Source organism: Sus scrofa, chromosome 5 (genome assembly GCF_054392235.1).
Source record: "Sus scrofa isolate SSC_HxYL_T2T_F1_AM1 chromosome 5, Sscrofa_HxYL_maternal_Yorkshire_Landrace_v2.0, whole genome shotgun sequence".
NCBI lineage: Eukaryota > Metazoa > Chordata > Mammalia > Artiodactyla > Suidae > Sus > Sus scrofa.
Genome location: NC_139387.1, coordinates 66,555,363 through 66,578,000, shown reverse-complemented (window position 1 = coordinate 66,578,000; position 22,638 = coordinate 66,555,363). Strand labels below are relative to the sequence as shown.

The 22,638-nt window shown below is 42.2% G+C and overlaps 2 protein-coding genes across 2 annotated transcripts in view; both read right to left on the bottom strand.

The window, feature by feature from the left end:
* Positions 1 to 14,817, bottom strand: part of DUSP16 (dual specificity phosphatase 16) — a 209,326-nt gene extending 194,509 nt beyond the window's left edge. Inside the window, exons 1-2 of the mRNA XM_084956723.1 lie at positions 14,416 to 14,817; positions 14,004 to 14,055 (exon numbers count right to left, since the gene is read on the bottom strand). The gene's annotated coding sequence lies outside the window, so the exon portion shown is untranslated. The remainder of the gene's footprint in view (positions 1 to 14,003; positions 14,056 to 14,415) is intronic.
* Positions 1 to 14,817, bottom strand: part of GPR19 (G protein-coupled receptor 19) — a 39,477-nt gene extending 24,660 nt beyond the window's left edge. The window contains exons 1-2 of the mRNA XM_021092330.2: positions 14,416 to 14,817; positions 14,004 to 14,055 (exon numbers count right to left, since the gene is read on the bottom strand). The gene's annotated coding sequence lies outside the window, so the exon portion shown is untranslated. The remainder of the gene's footprint in view (positions 1 to 14,003; positions 14,056 to 14,415) is intronic.
* Positions 14,818 to 22,638: the final 7,821 nt, after the last annotated feature.

The window sequence follows — 22,638 nt, the reverse complement described above, 5'->3', positions numbered from 1 at the left end:
GCTATATATCCAAGACTCTAACTTCCTCTACTATCAACTTACTGTAACCTTACAAAAACAAGTATAATTTTTACATATCATGAAACCTATAAAGACCAGTCATCCCATTCCTACCTCCCTGTTCCCATCCTGCCACCCATCCCCACCCTTTAAACTGCACCATGTTTTTGGGAGGAGGGGAAATTCTCATAACACAGTTTACTACATGTCCACATATCTACACTCACAGGCACAACCACAGACAACATACAGGATTTCTTGGGTAAGCAGTCCAGATGTCTTTAGCCCCAGCCCCAGGCCTCAGGCAGGGCAGAGTTAGAGGCAGGGAGGGAGCCCAGTAGGAGCTGTTTAGTGCAGGGTCTATCCTGCTTCCCTGACGTCCCGGTTGCCATGGTGCTAGGTAACTGCTGAAGGGGATGATTTCTTTCAGAACCAGTCACCATGGGACCCTGCTGACTAACAAGAGGGAACAGGACTGAATTGCTGAGGAGGACTTTCAATTAGCATTTTCAGAGCCAAATTTATTTAATGGGCCCTTTCCTTACTAAATTATTGCTGACCCTAAATCTTGAAAGGATTCTAGGAATTAGTATAAACACTGTGATGGTAACTCCCTCCATCCTCCACTGAATCTTTCCTTAAAAATCTAGGTGCAACTGAATGAAAATGCCAGCTTCACAAAATGACTGTGGCAAGCCATCACAGAGAGGTGGGAAGAACACAGGAAACTTACTTCTCCTCAGGTTGAGGCTTTTTTCTCAAAAAAAATTTTTTTTGGCCACAGGCAGGGATTGAACTTGTGCCAAAGCAGCAACCAGGCCACTGAAGTGACAAGGCCAGATCCTTAACCTGCTGTGCCACAGGGAACTCCCAGGTTGAGGCTTCTGACTTTTATGAGGACATTCATCTAAGTCCTAACAGCCTTAATTGAGAGATACTTTAGAACCACACCTGAACTAGGAACAACTTGTGAATGTTTTATATTTTTATAGGAGAAAAGATATTTTAATGTGATTCGCTAAATTATTTTAAATAAAAATAAATTTGATGGATAAGGTCAATTGCTTGGATAGCATTTGGACTACCCCAAATCAGGAATTTAAGCTAGCTATACGTTTGTCTCAATAGGCACGCATATAACTGATTGTTTCTAACCAGAATCCTAGCAAGGCAATTCTGAATATTTACTTTTGGGTGTAGAAATGCTGACTTTCAATGTGCAGGAATGCAGATTTTATAAGAAGAGAGGTGGCAGAGTTGCTGCCATGGCACAGTGAGTTAAGAATCTAACTGCAACAGCTGGGCTTCTATCCCCAGGCCATCGTGAATCCAGCCCAGCTTGGATCCAGCATGGTGAGTTAAAGGATCCAGTTGTTGCAGCTGCAGCGTAGGTCACAGCTGCAGCTGGGATTCAATCCCTGGCTGGGGAATCACATGCTGTGGATGCAGTCATTTAAAAAAATTTTAAGGAGTTCCCGTCGTGGTGCAGTGGTTAACGAATCCGACTAGGAACCATGAGGTTGCGGGTTCGGTCCCTGGCCTTGCTCAGTGGGTTAACGATCCGGCGTTGCCGTAAGCTGTGGTGTAGGTTGCAGATGCGGCTTGGATCCAGCGTTGCTGTGGCTCTGACATAGGCTGGCGGCTGCAGCTCCGATTAGACCCCTAGCCTGGGAACCTCCATATGCCGTGGGAGCGGCCCAAGAAATAGCAAAGACAAAAAAATTTTTTTTAATTAAAAAAAATAAAAAAATTTTTAAAAGGCAGCTTAAGTTCCCATCGTGGCTCAGGGGTAATGAACCTGACTAGGATCCATGAGGATGACGGTTCGATCTCTAGCCTCGCTCAGTGGGTTAAGGATCCGGCCAACACATGAGCTGTGGTGTAGGTCAAAGACAAGGCTCAGATCTTGCTTTACTGTTGCTGTGGTGTAGGCCAGCAGCTGTAATTCCAATTCAACCCCTAGCCTGAGAACCTCCATATGCCGTGTGTGCGGCCCTAAAAATGGCAAAAAAAAAAAAAAAAGAGCTAGCAAAGAGGAGCTGCAGTATAATTTCAAGAAACTAAATCGCCTTCCTGGCTCAACATTCACAGCTTAAGAATTTCTTATTTTAGGAGGAGAATCAGATTAATTCTAGTTTTTCGATATAAGACTCACAGAGAAATTCAACAGTTAATTCTAATATTTGTCACATTCATAAAATTCATTTATTAAAAAACTGGATATGTGTCTGAAGAAATTCTTAGAGCCAGACAGATGGTCACTTAAGTATCATCTTTCATCTCTTAGTGAATAATAACAACAGTAACGACAACAACAAAACCAGCTAATACTTATCATATGCCAGGAATTTATCTAGTTCATGATGTCATTTAATCCTCCCATCAAATCATGAGGGAGGAACTATTATTAACATTCATTTCTGTTTTACAGATGAGGAAACTTAGAGAGGCTAAGTAGTATGCCCCAAACCACACTGCTAATTAGTGAAGGAGCTGGGATTCAGAACTATTTAAACTGACTCCAGAGCAGGAACACTTTACTATACTATTCTGCATCATGAATAATGGGCTTTGCTAAAATAACTTGTCGATTGCTTTTTTTTTTAAGGGCTGCACCGATAGCATATGAAAGTTTCTGGGCTAGGGGTCAAATCTAAGCTGTAGCTGCTGGCCTGCACTACAGCCACAGAAGCGCCATATCAGCACCATACCCGAACCATGCCTGTGACCTCCACAGCTCACAGCAACACTAGATCCTTTAACCCAGAGTGGGGCCAGGGACCAAACCCACAACCTCATGCATACTAGTCAGATTCTTAACCCACTGAGCCACAACAGGAACTCTATAACTTGTCAATTTAATATGATTGATGTGATTCACTACTATAAGCCTTTAAATATTGCTTTATGAGTTCCTGTTGTGACTCAGCAGGAACCTGACACAGTGTCCATGAGGATGCAGGTTTGATCCCAGGGTCTCAGTCAGTGGGTTAAGGATCCAGCATTGCAATGAGCTTCGGTATAGGTTGCAGATGAGGCTCAGATCCAGTGCTGCTATGGCAGTGGCACAGGCCTGCAGCTGTAGCTCCGATTTGACCCCTAGCCTGGGAACTTCCATATGCCATAGGTATGGCTGTAAAAAGAAAAAAATATATATTCTTTTAAATTGTTTGACCGAAAACAGAGACCAAGTTATTCATTTTTTTTTAGGATGACTCCATGTGTAACATCATAGCTGAATGATAAAATAAGCAAATTTTATAAGGAATCACAGTCTGAAATATTATTAAAGATAACTACAAAACATGTTATGTAATATGCTAATTCTCTCTTTTTTTTTTTTTTTTTTTTTTTGCTTTTTAGGGCTGCACCTGTGGCACATGGAAATTCCCAGGCTAGAGGTCAAATCACAGCTGCAGCTGCCAGCCACAGCCACATGGGATCCAAGCCTCATCTGTGACCTACACCATAGCTCATGGCAACACCAGATCCTTAACCCACTGAGCAAGGCCAGGGATCAAACCAACATCCTCATGGATACTAGTCGGATTTGTAACCTGCTGAGCCACAACGGAAAATCTTTGTAATATACTAATTCTGTTGAAAATATTAAATCTGTAATCACCAAACTTATTCCTGGCCATTTGGAAGAAAATAAAGTTGTCTTCCAACCAAACCCATAAAACCCCACAATACTTGTGTAGCTGGGTAACATTCTGAAAATGGTTTATGTGATTTTTTTTCTCCTCTGCCAGGGGATTTAATTTGTCTTGGAGATATGAGTGTGGCATGATTTAGAAGTTACAAAAGTAATGAAAAGAAAGAAGGAATTAATATTCAGCTTCTAAAATTCAAAAATAGTTTATAGCAAAACAATAAGCTTGACATGAAATAATGCCATTTACAGCAACATGGATAGACCTAAAAATTATCACAGCAAGTGAAGTAGGTCAGAGAAAGGCAAATATCACGAGATCACTAACATGTAGAATCAATAACAATGATACAATAGAACTTACAAAACAGAAGCAGACTCAAAAATTCCTAAACAAATTTATGTTTACCAAAGAGTAAACATGATGGGAGGGGGAGATAAAATGAGGGGGTTGTGAGTGATATATACACTCAACTGCATATAAAATAGACAGGTAACAAGGACCAACCATATAGCACAGGGAAATTTACTCAGTACTATGTAATAACCTACATGGGAAAAGAAGCTGAAAAGGAATGGATATATGTATATGTATAACTGATTTATTTTGCTGTACACCTGAAATTAACACAACTTTGGAAGTCAACTATATTCCAATAAATTAAAAAGAGAAAAAAACTAGGCTTGAAATCCATGCTACTTTTTTTGTTTTGAAAGTCATTCTTGAAATTCCTTTATTTTTGCCTTTACTTATCATCAACCAAATATGGAAGATTTTGCTCAGATTGTTAGCTAGCATAGAGCAGGTCTTCAGACTGGGACAGGCAAAAACTTTCCAAGGGGTCCCAGAGCATGCAGACAGTTCTATGGAAACTAATTTCTAGATCCTCAACTTCCACAAACCGATCTTCCTGAGAACCAGTGCAGTCAAAATGCCATGCTGGTTCTTGGTTCCCATCTATTAGTTTTTCTTCCCTTTTACCATAGATTGGTGAACCTCTCACCCACCTCTAACCTCAAATCCTACAATGATGAACTGCGAAGATTTTAAAAGCTCCTGGGAAGTTCCCTTTGTGGTGCAGCGGAAAGGAATCTGACTAGGAACAATGAGCTTGGGGGTTCGATCCCTGGCCTCGCTCAGTGCGTTAAGGATCCAGCTTTGCCGTGAGCTGTGGTGTACATCGCACATGCAGCTCAGATCTGATGTTGCTGTAGCTGTGGTACAGGCCGGTAGCTGTAGCTCCGATTCAACCCCTAGCCTGGAAACCTCCATATGTCATAAGAGCAGCCCTAAAAAGCAAAATAAAAATTAAAAAAATAATAAAAACCACAGAAATAAACAACTGTAAACACTGGGAACCACAGAAACAAACAACTGTAAACACTGGAGATACTACTGAGATATTACTGAATAGCTCCAATAAAGGAGTAACATATTTTTTAAAAAAACAGGAGCTTTCTAATTGTTTTAACCAAAACTGAAAGCAAACCACTAACCAACTGACCACTGAGAGATTCATTCAAATAGTTCTTAGAAGAAAGATAATTTTACAAAAGAATGCCAGCAGAATTAAATGCAGACTATAACTTTTAGAACACTATTTTTGCAGACCCCAGTAAAATAAGTGATTCAGGTAAGGACTATATCAGGTATTCAAACTATTAGATGAAAAGTTGGGGACGTGTTGTTTGTAGATTATTTATAAACTGTGAAAGGAAATGTGGCCTTTTTTAATGGTGGGAATGGGAGAGGGTGTCACCATCTTAACCAAATGACCAAATTTAACATCCTAACAGTGGGACAACTTGATATTAGTGCCTAATATAAAGCAATGGAACCTATCCAACATTACTAATGAAGTATTCTTTCTAAAAACATTAACCTAAATCCAGTCAAACCTCTACACATAGTGCCTAGTTAAAAAAAAAAAAAAAAAAAAAAAAAAAAAAAAAAAAGGTGGGGGTTGGAGAAACAAGTTAAGGACATCATGAAAAAATAATCAACCAAACTGAGAAAATATTCTCTGAGAGAACTAGTCTGCTCACCAGAAAGCTGATATCATGAATTAAGAAGGATGAGCTGTTACAGATTAAAAAGATTAAGGAAAATCAATCGCAAAGCATGTAATTTGATGAGATGCTGACTGGTGAGGGGAGAGAGTTGGTATAAAATAGCTCTAAAACATTCTTCAGACAACTGAGGAAACAGTACTGTGAACTGGATATTAAACAATATCATGGAATTATTATTCCTATTAGGTGTGAGAAAGGAATTGTGGTTAAATAGGTCCTAAGAATAAGAATCATCTTATTCTTAGAGTTCCCTTGTGGTGCAGTGGGTTAAGGATCCAGCATTGTCACTGCAGCAGCTCAGGTTGTGCTGTGGTTCAGGTTAGATCCCTGACCCAGGAACTTTCACATGCCAGGGCACGGCCAAAAAAAAAAGGAATCATCTTATTCTTAGGAGATGCCCAAGTATTAAGGATAAAAGGTTTAGACAAATGCGAGTTACCCTCAAATCATTTAACAGCAAAAAATATGCAGGCACATGATTAGAAAGGGAAAGTAAATATGGCAAAATGTTAACTGGTGAATCTCAGTGAAGAGTGTGTGGGTGTTTACTTACTTTCAACTTTATCGTCTAAATGAAAATGCAGAGGTAATAAATTCTGCTGTATGGTGGACGAGGACATACCACATGGAGGTAAGAGTCTCGTTTCTCCCTCCCAGTCTCAAGTTCAGAGAGAAAAGAAATATAAAGGAGAATAAAGCCGTCAGTCACTGGGCCTGACCTTTTTCTAGACCAAAGGCGGATGTTAGTGTATTCATTTTCTCTTGTGGTTCTTTCAAATTACCACAAACCTAGTGGCTTAAAACAACACAAACGTATTATCTTATAGTACTGGAGGTTAGAGCTCCACCAAGCGTCTTACTGGGCTAAGATCATGGTGACAACAGAGCTATGTTCCTTTCTGGAGGCCACAGAGAGAGAATGTGTGTCCTTGCCACCCAACATTCCTTGGCTTGTAGCCCTCTTACTCCATCTTAAAAACCAACAACTTTGTATCTCTCTAACCATTATTCCATAGACTTCACATCTCCTTTTGACCCTGACCTCAGACTGCAAAGGCATTAGGTTGGACCCAGATAATCCAGGACAATCTCTCTCAAGGTCCTTAACTTACTTCTAAAGTCCCTTTTGCCTTGTAAGGTAATATAATCACAGGTTCCAGTTGTTAGGGTGAATATCTTTAGTGGCCCTTTCTCTGCATAGCACAGTAAGTTTCCTCCATGTTGAGAAGCACTCAGAGCAAGAGATCTCTGCCTTTGCTCCCCTTTGGGGACCACTGTCTAAGCCCTTCACACCCCACTCCCTGCACTTTGCATGGTTGTTTGGGTCTATAGCAAGTTTCCTACCATGTACTCAGGCATGTAGAACAGTCAACTATCTCAAGCATTTCCTACTCCCTGGGCACATGGACACTGAAACCAACAGCCAGAGGTCCTGCCATGGTCAGGTCAGGTGACACCATAGCAAGGACCAAGGGGAAACAGAGGCCGATACTCCCTGGGAAATTCGCCTGAAGGCAAAAATGGGCCATGAATTCACCAGCTGCAGGCTTCAGCATCACATGCCAGCAGGTTCCCCAGTGATTAGGCCAAGAGGGGCATCATGCTGGAAACCTGCCAGTGCATACTCTAAGTCCAGAATGAAGTCAAGGGATACTCTGTCTCTCGCCAGTTCCACAAAGATGTATACATTACTCCTCAGCCCCATACAAATGGATGTTATCTTCAGATGACAGGACCTCCTTGGGAGGCATCATGAAGGATGAAACATTTTCATCCAAAGGAGAGTTATAAGGAACCATTTAAGTAATGAAATTGAACTATATTTGAAACTGAATTGGACACTTTTTTTCCTATAATTTAACAGTTGTGGTTTTAAAATATGTCCACCAGGAGTTCCCATTGTGGCACAGCAGAAACAAATCCAACTAGGAACCATGAAGTTGCGGGTTTGATCCCTGGCCTCGCTCAGTGGGTTAAGGATCTGGTGTGGCCCTGAGCTGTGGTATAGGTCGCAAACATGGCTCGGATCCTGCGTTGCTGTGGCTGCGGTATAGGCCAGCAGCTATAGCTCTGATTTGACCCCTAGCCTGGGAACCTCCATATGCTGCAGGTGTGGCCCTGAAAAGCAAAAAAATAAAATAATCAAATATGTCCACCAATTCTTTGCTATGTCCCCCTTCAAATATGACACCTACTACTACTTCCCTTGAATGTAGGTCAGGCTGTGTGTGTGTGTATCTTTTTAGGGCTGGCATATGGAAGTTCCCAGGATAGGGTTCAAATTGGAGCTGCAGCTGCTGGCCCACACCACAGCCACAGCAACCCGGATCCCAGCTGCATGTGTGACCTACACCACAGCTCACAGCAAGGCCAGATCCCATATGGGTCAGACTTACTACCTGTTTCCAATGAGGAGAACGTGGCAGAAGTGTTTCTCTATAACTTGCGAGGCTAGATCATAGTAAGGACAATTTCTACCTGGGTCTCTCCCTCTTGGATCATTGGATTACTCATTCTGGGGAAAGCCTGCCACAATGTTACAAGGACAGGAAAGCTGTCTTGTGAAGAGGTTCATATATGGAAAACGCAGGCCTCTCATCAACCAGCACCAACTAGCAACCAGGGAGGCAAGCTGCCTTGGCAGCAGATCCTCCAGCCCTAGACACGGGACTACAGTCCAGACAATGCTGACTGAAACTTTGTGAGTCCCAGGCCAGGAATGCCCAGCTAAACTGCTCTCAAAGTCCTGACCCACAGAAATGAGAACTGTTTATTATTGAGTTCCTAAGTTTGGGGGAATTTTGCTACACAGTAATAGACAGCTTATACATGGGTGAAAACTCCAGAAATCAGTAAGAGACCTACATTTTCTAGGCATACTCAAACTGTAGTGAGTTAGAAAGTGTCCCTGCTGCGTATGTGTGTGTTCCTATTCTGGAAAGTATGTGGTTTCTTATTAGGCCAAGAACATGAGGAAGGGGAGAACACAACTAGCCACATTGTAGTGTTGTCTAAGGGGAAAAAAGAAAGCCACTAAGGAGGAGGTGGATATATTACAGACTCAGAAGAAACTGCAGGGAACTCAAAAACAGGAAGTGGCAGTTAGACCCAAGATGGGACTGAAGTTAAGGGAGAGAAAGCTGTCAGGGCCAAGTATCCACTGAATCCGGCTCTTTCTCTCTGAGGCTCCAGGACCTACTGTTTCCTAGTCACCCTCCTTCAATTAGCTGCATTGATCTGCTTCTCTTTTGAGAGCAGCTCCCTCTGATTACTGGCCCCCAAACAGTGGCATTGGCTCTGAAACTTACATGACACCTTACAAGTTCAATGCTCTTACCTAAATGACCAAGTCTCAACTAAAAATAGAACCATCATATGATCCAGCAATCCCACCTCTGGGTATAGAGCTAAAGGAAATGAAATCATTGTCTCGAAGAGATATCTATACTCCCATGTTCACCAAAGCACCATTCATAGTAGCCAAGAGATGGTGTCTGTTGATGGATGAGAAGATAAAGAAAACGTGATACACAAATACACCACACACAACCACTCAATGGAGTATTATTCTGCCTTTAAAAAGAAGGAAATCCTGCCATTTGTGACAACATGGATGAACACGGGGGATATTAAGTAAAATAAGCCAGACAGAGAAAGACAAATGCTTCATGATCTATCTCACTTATATGTGGAATGTAAAATAGTTGAATTCAAAGTATCAGTGAGTAGAATGGTGGTTACCAGAGCTGGAGGATTGGGGAAAACAGAGAGATACTGGTCAAAGGATACAACTTTTAATTATGGGATAAATAAGTTCTGGAGACCTAATGTACATACAGCACTGGTGACTATAGTTAATAATGATGCATACTTTACTCTGCTGAGATATTTCAAGCATTCTCACCACACACACAAAAATGGTAACTAAGTGACATGAGGTGTTAATTGTCTTGGTTGTGGTCATCATTTCACAATGTATACATTTATCAAACATCACACTGTACACCTTAAATATATATAATTTTTATTAGTCAATCATACTTCAATAAGGGGGGAGAGAAAACATATGACCCAGTCTCTCAAAGTTCTGATCTAAATTCTTAGGAGGCAGAGTCTGACTCGGCTTAATCTGGTATAGAGTGGATTCAAACAGCGGTAGGCAATGAGATAGAGAAGATACCTGTATTACCCTGTCAACACTCTCTAACAAGTGTAGCAAATTTTATAAAGAGAAAGGACAAGGATAGGGAGGAACTTTCTGACAGACAAAATGCTGGCATCAGAGTGTGTGTGTCTGTGTTTTTAAAATTGCATGAACTCTTCACTCGTGAGCCTGCTAACAGCCACAATACCTTTGGCCTCCACTTCACCTCCATTTGAATCACCCTCCTGAATACGCACATCTCACACTGCGTATAGTTCTGCCACATGCACAACACGCAGTGCCACCCTCCCCAGCTTAGCTCTGACCTGGCTTCCTCTGCCCTGTCCTCCTAGGGGGCACATATTCCCCTCTCAAACTCTGCTGGCTATCATCTTCTCTGAGGTTCTAGGTCCCTTGAACCCCTCACTCCTCTAAAGTAAATTACTCACACCTCTCTTCCTATAGCACTGCTTTAATCTTGACATATATTGTGTCTATTATTGCACAAATTATACTGCATTGTGTTCATTGATTCTTATAGGGAAGAATGTCATTTAATTTATCTTTAGACCTCTAGGATCTAAAAAAGGATTAGGTTCTCAACAACAGTGTTCCGGCATGTTAAACAAGCATGATTTTACATAAAGCAACTTGATTTTTATTTCCCACTGTCCCTGTGAAAACTCTCTGCAGGGGCTGGTTCTCCTCCCAACCCTGAATGAAAACTTGAACAGTCCCATTTCTCTTTCTTTCTGGTCACTTTTAGGTAAGAAACGTTAGTAATTAGGAGTTCCCGTCGTGGCGCAGTGGTTAACGAATCCGACTAGGAGCCATGAGGTTGCGGGTTCAACCCCTGCCCTTGCTCAGTAGGTTAATGATCTGGCGTTGCCGTGAGCTGTGGTGTAGGTCGCAGACGCAGCTTGGATCCTGCGTTGCTGTGGCTCTGGCGTAGGCTGGCAGCTACAGCTCCGATTGGACCCCTAGCCTGGGAAACTCCATATGCCGCAGGAGCGGCCCAAGAAATGGCAAAAAGCCAAAAAAGAAAGAGAAAAGTTAGTAATTAAAATATCCAGTCCAGGATCATAGTTGAAATTTGCCCCTTAACTTAAAGGTTTTCTCCTACCCCCAATTTGCTGTAGAGAGGGAAGCACTGGGGCTGAGGGAAGAGTGGGGCAACTTCCCTCTTTCCCTGACTCGTTTGTCTAACTCTACTCAAATATCCTCTTCAAAATCCCTTTTCCAGTCTTCATCTTGACTTTTTTATGCCCTTGATACGGGTGAGAGTTTAAGAGTCATCTATTCAGTTCACCTTCTTACATTTTGCAAAAGCCCAACAGAGCAGTCTGACTCGGGTATTTCCGGTCACAGGATCTCAGGAAGGACTCGTTTGACACACTTTGATAAAAGTTTAAACTGTCACCACTTGGGATTTTCCTGTTTCTAACTTTCAACATGCTTCCGCTCTCACCCCAAGTCTCCGATCCTTCTACCCCATCCCACTCCTCACTTGTGCATAATCTACTATCCCCCTACTTCATAACCTCCAATTACCAGCCCCTGCATAGTCTCTGGATGCCATCTCCTTACCTAGGCAACAGTTTCAGCCACTTCAGCAAAGCTCTTGTTAGGGACTAGACAAACTAATGTGATTCTCAAGAAAAGAGACCCAAGGAAAGACAAGCTACCCCATGTGGCAGAAGATAGTCCTGACCATTACTGCTACCTTTAGGTCTTGGCATAAGTGGCTGAAGTAGTATGGTGGTTTCAACTTCTGAATTGCTTATATCCCTAGAAACAGAGTTGTCCCTACAAGGGAGGACTTGTCTCTCAGAAGCTCAAATTCCTGATCCATACATGCCATCCCTTCTATTCCAAGTGATTCTCCACTCACTGAAAGGCTACAACAACAGGCTCGATTCTCAACCTTTCCCATCTGTTAGCACCGACAGGACCACCTGTGTAGTCAGAGCGGCCACATCAACCTTGTGAAGCTCTGGGAAGAGGGTTCCTCTCCTATATGCACCTTCCCCCTGGACGACACTCACATACATAAATGTCAACGATGCCTCGATGCCTCTCCCCAACCAATGGAGCAGACCCAGTTGTAAAGGGTACTCCCACCCCACTACTGCCACCCACTAGGCTCACGGCCCCAGATTCAGGACCTGGTAAAACAATGAACGCCTCATCATCTGTGTCACCAACCTAGGAGGCTCAGTCTTCTATCTCTACAGTAAATAGTGAGGCCTATATTAATGACCTCACCATGGACCTTTCCCCAATCAGGATGCTTACCACCTTCCTATCATAGTGGTCTTTCTCCTGAATAGAGCTTACTATGCCCTATTCATCTGCCCACCTCTGGCCCTATTCCTCTAGAAAATTTTCAAATATGTAGCTATCCAGATAGATGGTCTTAAACCATACGCCTAATTTTTTTTCTCCTTCTTCTTAAAGCAGTGGTCCTCAACATTAGCAGCAAAATTAAGAGCTTTAAAAAAATACTGATGTCTGGGTTCTGCTCCCAGAGATTTTGACCGAATTGGTCTAGGGTGAAGCCTGGGCATTATGGCCTTTTAAAGCTCCCCAGCTGATTCTAATTTCAGGCAAGGTAAAGAATCTGTCCTACAGCTCTCTAAACACAGATGAGTCTATGCCGAAAAGACCATCCACATTTTAGTGGGGAGATGGCATGCATAAATGTGGTGGTAAGAAGTTCCCACTGTGGCTCAGCAGCAACGAGCCCAACTAATATCCATGAGATTGTGGGTTCAATCTCTGGCCTCACTCAGTGGGTTAAGGATATAGCATTGCCACGAGCTGGTGTGTAGGTCACAGACATGGCTCGGATCCTGTGTTGCCATGGCATAGGCCAGCAGCTACAGCTCTGATGCAACCCCTAGGCTGGGAACTTCCATATGCTACGGGTGTGGCCCTAAAAAGCAAAAAAAAAAAAAAAAAAGGGGGGGGGTGGGGAGGCTCAAGGAAGAAACTCTTGTTATCAAGTTCTGTGCTAGTAACTCATGTAGTCTTTTCAACAGTATCTCATTTCATCTTTACAGTCATCCTTTGAGGTAGGCATGATTATCCTTATTTTACAAACAGGGAAACCAAGGCTCAGAGAGGTAACACGGAGTAACTGGCATGGCCAAGGGTCAAACCTCAGGTCTGATTTTTCAATTTTACACCCTTTCTGTGACCATACTGAGAGGTCATGTCCCTTCCACCTGGATGATCCCACTCTCAAAAACTGAGACACTCAGGCTTCAAGGCAGAAATCCTATACCATTGCATCCATGTATTTTTCCTGGCACATTTCCCCATGAAATCCACACATATAGCCCAGTTACTAGGCTATACTTTTGACAGCCAAAATGAAGTGCTCCAGGGAGAACTTCTTGACAGGGGACTACCATGTCTGGACTTTTATTAAAGTACTTCCATTCTATTTTATTTATTTATTTATTTATTGGTCTTTTTGCCATTTCCTTAGGCCGCTCCCACGGCATATGGAGGTTCCCAGGCTAGGGGTTGAATCGGAGCTGTAGCCGCCGGCTTATGCCAGAGCCACAGCAACGCGGGACCTGAGCCGCGTCTGCAACCTACACCACAGCTCATGGCAATGCCAGATCCTTAACCCACTGAGCAAGGCCAGGGATTGAACCCACGACCTCATGGTTCCTAATCGGATTTGTTAACCACTGAGCCATGATGGGAACTCCCATTCTCTTTATTGATACCTGGATCCTTCTCCATCACAGCTAACTTAAGTCCTGTGGCTTCCTATATTGAGTTTTCCTTATGAATAAAGCCATATTGCTTAGCTACAAACCATGCCTTTGCTGGTCTACTAAAGCTACGTAGTCTATCTTTTTTCTGCCTGTACTCCAGACAGTACACAAAGAATCAAAATATACTGGCTAAGCTGCATAAAATTACTGCTAATGTCAAGATGGACTCTCCTAACTAGTGAACTAGAGGGCTAGAGGCTAGAAGTATGTACTTTAGTAATGCACCAGTGGCTTGGTTCCACCATTTCACTCTATGAAATCCACATTGTGTTCTGCCTGAGAAAAGGTGGAAGGGACCAGGAGGCTCATGGGAAGAGAACAGTTCAGGTGTAGGTGGTACCTTTCAGATGCCGCATGCCCAAATCCACTGCTTGTGCAGATGTCCACACATCCTGAGAGAGAAAGAGGTCAGATTAGTCAGTTCTCTCTAGACACTGCCCAAATTCCTGACTCCTGTTCCCTTAACTGTTCTTCCTCATCCAAACCTCAGTCTTGCTCAGGACTCTGGCTTTTAGCATCCTCCTTGCTCCACTCACTTCGGGATCCCCCAACTTCTACCTTTCACACGATGAACTAAATGGGCGCCCTTTCGTGCCTGTTTACAAACACGCACAGGTTCTCACTATTTGAAGGGAAACTTTCTCTACTGCCAACAGTCCTGTTTTCCTCGTTTCCCCTCTCCACTGTGCTGTATAGTTACTGCCTTCATTCACCTCTCCAATTTTCCCATCTTCTCCTTCCCACTGCATTACCTTAATTCACATTCACATCCTTTCTCAGTCTCCAGTAAAAATAAAACCTTTTTTTTCTTGGCCCTTCAGATTTATTCCTTTGTGTCGCTCCCAGGGTTATCTTTCCCATAAAGCTCTCATTTCTGCTTTAGAGCCTTAATAGCTCTGCCACGTCCTCTCCTTTACTACACGATTCGCTGAAACGTCCTCACAGAGTTCACGGCCGAGGTACAGTAACAGAAAGGAGGAACGACCATACAGGCATGTGGAGTTGTGACTGCAAAATTTCGAAGAATGTGGTGGCGTGTGCTTGAATCCATCGGGTCAACGAGAATTATCGGCTCCTCCAAGCCGTCTCGAGGGTCAAACGCGGTTGACAAACGCCGCACAAGAGTTTCAAAATGTTTCGCGCTAAAACTGATTAGTCAAGCGCATGCGCACACGTATACTTGGGTGTTCCGCCGTGCGCGCGGGCAGATCTCGCGATGATTGGGGGAATGCCGCGCGCAGAAACGTTTTTCGGAATATCCTAAGGCTTTCCCCCACCCCCACCCCAGGTTCCCCCAGCCCCGAAGGATTGGTGCTGTAGTCAAATAAAGAAAATCAGGACTCCGCGGCGAGAACAAACGGGTCTAGTAGAAGTAAACGACACGCCAGCGACAGTTCCCTGTGGCCGGAATTCTACGAAGGGCTTCTCTGCGAGGCCCCGAAGGCCGCACAAGCTCTTCAAACACAAAGGCCAGCACTATATAAAAATACAAAAAGCCAACTAGTTTATCACCTTAGGACGCGGTGTGGCTTTTTTTTTTTTTTTTTTTTTCCCCACTTCACTGTACGAAAAATTCCAGGGGCTGCCTGCGAACCAGTTTACCTTTCTGCTGCCACAGCGCCTGCGCGGGGCTTTGTTTACTACTTGGGGCAGCCGAGGGTCCCGCCTCCAGAGTCCGGCATTTACCGACCTCATGTGTAGTTCGTCGTGAAAATCGTGTTTTCTGCCAGGAGCACGGATTGGAGATGGATAACAGGGCGTTTAAGTGTAAGCCCCAAACCAGAGAAAATACAAGCGGTAATAAAAACTCCAACACTCTCTATCAGATCTGTCGTGGAAAACGAACGTAACGAAGGTGACAGCCCCGCTAAGAAGTGGTTAGCAGCAACAGTAAACCCAAAAGTGTAGGTCGTACCTGTTTAAAATATGGATTCTGTTATGGAAGCGATGCAAATAACTAGACTTGAGCCCATCTTGCTCAAATTTCGAGCAATATTTGTTGCATGGATAAGAATGAGTCTTGAAGCAGAATCAAAAAGGCAGTCATGCAAATTTTGAGACTAAAAACAGAGATGACTCTAGAAGCAATAGCCAGAAGAAGCACAAACCAACAAGCAAGTTTTTAAAAATGTTTTTACGTTCCCCTAAAAATCAGTGTCAGGTGGCTTAGAAGGCTACGATACTTACAAAATGAGACGCTCCGGTGAAACTTTGTGTTATAGACATGACCGGATCTATTTGAAAAGAAAAGCAGGCAAGCTGGTTTTTTAAAAAAATATGTTTATGGAGAATTTTTAATGATACAATTTAATGTGCTCAAAAACAGCCTTAAATAACTGGTTAAGCTAAACCTGTTTACCTTAGAGTTGGATAATAGCATAGATGTTAACAATTTGGCAATTTTATTGGACTCTATTAGGTTTTAAATGGGGAATTTGAAGACTTTAATTTGTAACAAGATTTCTACAAAAGGAAGGTGAGATTTTTAGGTAGCATGTCATTAAGTAGAGGAAAAGTATGGACGTTTATGCAGATGGGGTCAAATTTTGAAGGCTCTGGACATTTCCAGCATTCACAGCCTCCACCTTCAAAAATTAGACTCTGGATTTTTCTTATTATGTTCGGTATAGTAAAATTTAGTAAATGTAGACATTTGATTACTTACCTTCTAAGGCATCAATTTGTGCCCAAGAAGGAACTTTAAAATCCTGCTCCGTTATCTAGAGGTACATTTGTTTGGTTGAGGTAAGTTTTCTAAGCCAGGGTTGGATTGACCTTTTCTTTATAAAGGAAAATAAATGTAGATAAGCTGAATTGATTCTTTGTTCACCTATTAAAGTGATTAAGACTGACTCAAACACTGTTTACTTTGTCAAGGCAATCAACAACTGTAAAACAAACTGAGTACTTTTTTTTGCACGGGAAGAGCTGGCGCTAACGAAAACTGGGAATTGGATGAAGAGTTGATAGAGAACTATGACTCCTTTGAAACTACTAGTTCATTTACATGTGCTGGAAATGTTAGTGTAAGATTAGTAAGTGATCAAATAAAACTTCATCTTTGTTCAATGAAAAAAAAAATCCTTTAATGAGTAAAGGAAACTTACTAGTGAATTGGTTTACCCATTCAGTCCATCATATGACTCAGGAAACAGACTTCCAGAATTTCCGCAATCAGTAGCTAAGAAGTTATCCATCCATTTCTTTAGCAACTTTCTGGGCATGCTCTCCTGTAGTCACCCTGACATCATAAAGCACTTTAAAAAAAAAAAAAAAGAAAAGAAAAAAAACCCCTGCCATTTAGGTGTACATATTTATGTGAATATTGGTTCTTAAATTGTTGTGATCCCAAGATAAGAAATTGCTGAACAATGATACTGATATGCATTTCCAGTTACCCAAAATTGGTTGAATCAACACAACATAATCTTTTTCCTTTTTGGCCACCCCACAGCATGTGGAGTTCTGGGGCCAGAGATCAGATCCGAGCCACAGTTGCAACCTAAACCAAAGCTGTGGCAATAGAAGCTGCGGCAATAAAAGCGGCAGCAATGCCAAATCCTTCACCCACTGTGCCAGGCCAGGCATCGAACCTTCGTCCCAGGGCTCCCAAGAGGCCTGTTGCACCATCATTCCATTGCACCACTCCAACACAACATAATCTTATTAACTGAGTGGTATATCTAAAGTGTGAGTTGGTGTTTGACTTGCACCTCTAGTGCTTAAAAAACAACAGAACCCTCTGCATAAAATAGTATTAAAAAAATCAAACTAAACACCTTAGAGTATGTTCTGGTGGATTTTTTAAAATTATCTTACATGATTAAGACTAAATCCAGTAAATAGAGACCTATGATAAATCTGGATCTGCATAGCGATGACTCATGTTTTAAAGACTGTTTTTTTAGATCTCCCTCCTTCTCCCTTTTCTAAGTGCATTTTTGTCTATTTTAAAGTCTTTGTTTCCTTTAATTCTCTTGTCTCTCTGATAATCACTCAAATCAAGGCATCAGGAAAGTGTAATTTTTTTTTTTTGGCTGTGCCTGTGACATGCAGATGTTCCCGGGCCAGGGATCAAACCCATGTCACAGCAGTGACAACACCAGATCCTTAACATTTAGGCCATCAGGGAACTCCTTTGGAAAGTCTAACTTTTAAGTCTAAAACCTCATAACCACATATAAAATCCCGAGATGCCAGCATGAATCATGATGAGCAAGGTAATTATTAACACTGTCTATCTAATTACACTATTCTACATCCCAGTGACCAGAGCACTCAAGAATGATGATTTAGGAGTTAGCGTCATGGTTCAGCGGTTAACAAACCTGACTAGGATCAATGAGGATTCAGGTTCTATCTCTGGCCTTACTCAGTGGGTTAAAGATCTGGCGTTGCAAAACTCCACTTAAAAGAGACATGTGCACCCGCATATTCATTGCAGCACTATTCACAATAGCCAAGACATGGAAACAACCCAAATGTCCATCGACAGATGATTGGATTCGGAAGATGTGGTATATATACACAATGGAATACTACTCAGCCATAAAAAAGAATGACATAATGCCATTTGCAACAACATGGATGGAACTAGAGAATCTCATCCTGAGTGAAATGAGCCAGAAAGACAAAGACAAATACCATATGATATCACTTATAACTGGAATCTAATATCCAGCACAAATGAACATCTCCTCAGAAAAGAAAATCATGGACTTGGAGAAGAGACTTGTGGCTGCCTGATGGGAGGGGGAGGGAGTGGAAGGGATCGGGAGCTTGGGCTTATCAGACACAACTTAGAATAGATTTACAAGGAGATCCTGCTGAATAGCATTGAGAACTATGTCTAGATACTCATGTTGCAACAGAACAAAGGGTGGGGGAAAAATGTAATTGTAATGTATACATGTAAGGATAACCTGACCCCCTTGCTGTACAGTGGGAAAATTAAAAAAAAAAAAAAAAAAAAAGATCTGGCGTTGCCATAAGCTGTGGTGTAGGTCCCAGACATGGCTCAGATCTGGCATTGCTATGGCTGAGGTGTAGGCCAGCAGCTATAGCTCCGACTGGACCCCTATCCTGGGAACCTCCATATGCTGCAGGTACAGCCCTAAAGAGGGGGGTGTGATTTAGGAGTTCCTCCTGTAGCACAGTGGGATGGGATCGGCAGCATCTGTGCAGTGCCAAGACACAGGTTCAATCCCCAGCCCACCACTGTGGGTTAAAGGATCTGGTGTTGCTGCAGCTGCGGCTCAGGTCTGATCCCTGGCCCAAGAACTCCCTGTGTTTCAGGGCAGCCAAAAAAAAAAAAATTACAAGAAGAGAAAATTTTACAACAACAACAAAAAAATAACAATTCTGTTCTAGTCTTTTCACTTGGGTATACAGTATACTGACACAAATCTCATATTTTCTGATAAATTGGACTTGGCTAGAAGAGCTCTTTTAGAATGACTTAAAAGCAAAAAAGAATCTGCCATTTAGACAATCAGTATAGTTTCCTTAGATTTTCTAAATTTGGGGTTTCCGTTGTGGCGCAGTGGAAACAAATCCAACTAGTAACCATGAGGTTTCAGGTTCAATCCCTGGCCTCCATCAGTGGGTTGAGGATCTGGCATTGTCGTGAGCTGTGGTGTAGGTCACAGACATGGCTCAGATCCCAAGTTGCTGTGGCTGTGGCATAGGCTGGAAGCTGTAGCTCCGATTTGACCCCTAGCCAGAACCTCCATATGCCATGGGTGCGGCCCTAAAAGGCAAAAAAAAAAAAAAAAAGTTTTTTTTTTCTAAATTTGTTTCCGTTCTTGTATGATGTTCCTTTGCTTTCCCACTGTGCTGGGAGTGTCTTAAATATAGAAACCTTATTTTTGTCTCTTTGCTTATGTGCCTCTGTAATTCCAGCACTCATATAATGCCTGACACATTGTAGATAATCAATAGAAACATAATATGTGAATGAAGTACAGCATTGATCAATCATATGTTCCATGTGAGCTTGGTTGGGATCAAATGTTGCTTATTTTGGTTATGGAGAGTATCTGTTGATGGTGGTTGAGTATAAGTTCTTTTGGTTGCAAAGAACAATCTCATTTGTTACCTTTCTCAAGGTAACAAAGGTTACTCAAAGGTAACACTGCTCAGTGTGCAAATGTATGTGCAGGTGTATTCATATGTGTGAACATATGTACATGTGTGTTTTACATTTGTGACAGGAATGTTAGCCATACCGCCAAGTCCTTAGAACATGGAAAAACCAAATTACAGTGTCTTGAGTCACATGTAAACATGAATCAAAAGTTCATTTGGGGAGTTCCCATTGTGGCTTAGCAGGTTAAGGACCTGACATACTCTCCGTGAGGATGTAAGTTTGATCCCTAGCCTCAATCAGTAGGTTGGGGATCCCAAGCTGCCACAGCTTTGGTGTAGATCAAAGGTTCGGCTTGGATCTGCAGTGTTCTGTGGCTGTGGCATAGGCCAGCAGCTGCAGCTCCAATTCAACCCCTAGCCTAGAAACTTCCATGTGCTGCAGGTCCCGCAATAAAAAAGAACGACAACAAAAAAGTTCATTTGGAATGTAGAGAGCTCTAGACGCTTTTACCATGGAAGTCCATGGCCTATCATTTCAACACATAGCGATTATGCATAGTGTCTGTGCTATTTTCACTATGACCTTCTGGTTCTTACAGTACTTCCCAGTCCTAATTCTTCAATAATAGTGTAAGATTGGATTTACTCATAACCATCTTACTTTTGGGCAGAGTTATCTGTGCCAGGACCCATCATAAACCATAGCTCTTAGGAGCCCATGCTGTGCAAGGTCTAGGGGTGGGGCACTTGCTCTTGGAAGGGGGTGTAGACTTGTCAGGTTCCATGACTGCCGTATCTAGGACCTAATAGAATTCAATGAAGGCTATATCTTTGAGCTTTGCTGCACCTGTGTTTTTTATTTTTTTGCCAATAGTATCTTTTATTGTGTGCTATCTACTCTGCATTTATTTTGTTTAGAGAATGGAAATTGACCTCACCGGAGTATACAGGAAAGGTTAAAGACTCTAGATTTGCACCTGAAGTCAAGATGAATATGTCATGGTGGCACTGTATGTGTTTGTGTGTGTTTGGGGGGCTAGGGCTGTATCTTCCTGAAGAGCTAAGTTTAGTGGAAAATAATCAGGTTTAGGTTGTTATCTTTGCTCCTAATTTATATGACCATAGACAAGTCACTTTTTCTCTTTATTTCCACTTCCTTTGGGTCATAACACTTATCTTGGCTGCACAATTATTACAACACTGTGCTATGATAAAATACATAAATATTAAATTCATATTATTATGTGGGGAATGTATGAAAATGATCTGAAAATGTTTAATAGGTAGAATCTATGCAGATTCAGAGTTCAGTTGAATTTGGTGGAGATTAAAACTCTCGTGTATGCACTCAGAAAAGTATACCCTAAGTACGGTTGTAGTTTGGAATGTTTACAGGCTTAGGGCTGACAGTTCTAGCCTTGTGCTGCCCTCCTGTGCTGTTTAAACAGCTCAGCAGGTCAGTTACATTCCTGCTTCATGAATGCTCTGCGGGGGAAATCCTATCTTATTACTTACCCTCTTCTGTCCTCATGTGGCCACAGAGAGCCTAACTATTCTGGATGTTTCTGTTTCCTCAGTAAAGGAAGAGATGGAAAACTACCCTGGAACATTCTAGGTCAGAAAATCTAATCCCAAGTTAAGGAAGAAGGCAACAAATTGCAAACTGCATTAGGCACGGAATCTATCATCAGTGCACTAACACAGGAAGATCTTAAATAGATTACTGAGGTTCAGAGAAGAATTCCATTATGACAACATCAGGAAAGGCTTTTTGTCAAGAATAAATAGAAATGCAATTCATTGTCCTTTTATTATGCTAAGAATTTACAATAAAGCCTTACACTGTTTATTTGGTGGATAAGACAGTCTGTTATTGTGGGAAGAGAAGATGCTGTTGTGCAATGACTTTCTAAGCAGAACATTAACCAGGTGAAATATGAGATGAACAAGCAGAGCTCATTCTGGGCGCATTCTCCTAGCACAGTCTCTGACAGTAATTCCTTTCAAAGAGGTTTAGCGTAATTTGTCAACGTGACAATTCTTAGGAAAGCTAAGAAAAGATACTGAAGGAACCATACAATGTGAAGCCATACAATGAAATAAGTAAAGGTGGTCAATGGGTGGCACCTTCTTCATGTGCTTACTTCTCCATCTGGCAGTGCCCAGACCTCACCCAGGTCTGCTTCCAGACCGGCTCCCCAAAGTTAGAAACCAGCCACCCTCTGGTTGGATGAGGTAAATGGGTGTGTGTTTTGTTCATGTGTGTATGCAGTGTGCATGTACATGACTTTCTTTCTTTTTAGTCCATTCCAGTCAAGCTTTCATATCTGACACCAAAACTACTCTCATCAAGATCACCAATGAGGGGTTCCCACCATGGCACAGTGGGTTAAGAATCTGACTGTAGCAGCTTGGGTTGCTGCTGAGACACAGGTCCCATCCCCAGTCCAGTGCAGTGGGTTAAAGGATCTGGCATTGCTACAGCTGCGGCTCAGGTCACAGCTATGGCTGGGATTCAGTCATTGACTCTGAAACTTCATAGGCCACTTCATATGCCTTAGAAACAAACAAACAAAAATCACCAATGACCTTTATGCCCAAATCCAATGGTCAATTTTCAGTTCTCATCTTACTTGACTTAGCAGCAGCATTTAAAACATTTGATCTCGCTCTCATCCTTAAAACACTTTCTTTTACTTGGCCTCTGGGTGACCTCTGTCTTGGCTCTCCCCCGCTCCATCAGTGGCTCCTTTATATTCCCCTTTGTCTAAATCCTCCCCATCTTTCTGATTTCTAAAAGTCATAAGACCTCTTTTCTGTCTAAACTCACTCCCTGGGTGATCTTATCTAGTCCCATGGCTCTAATAGCATCTACATGCTATTTTCAA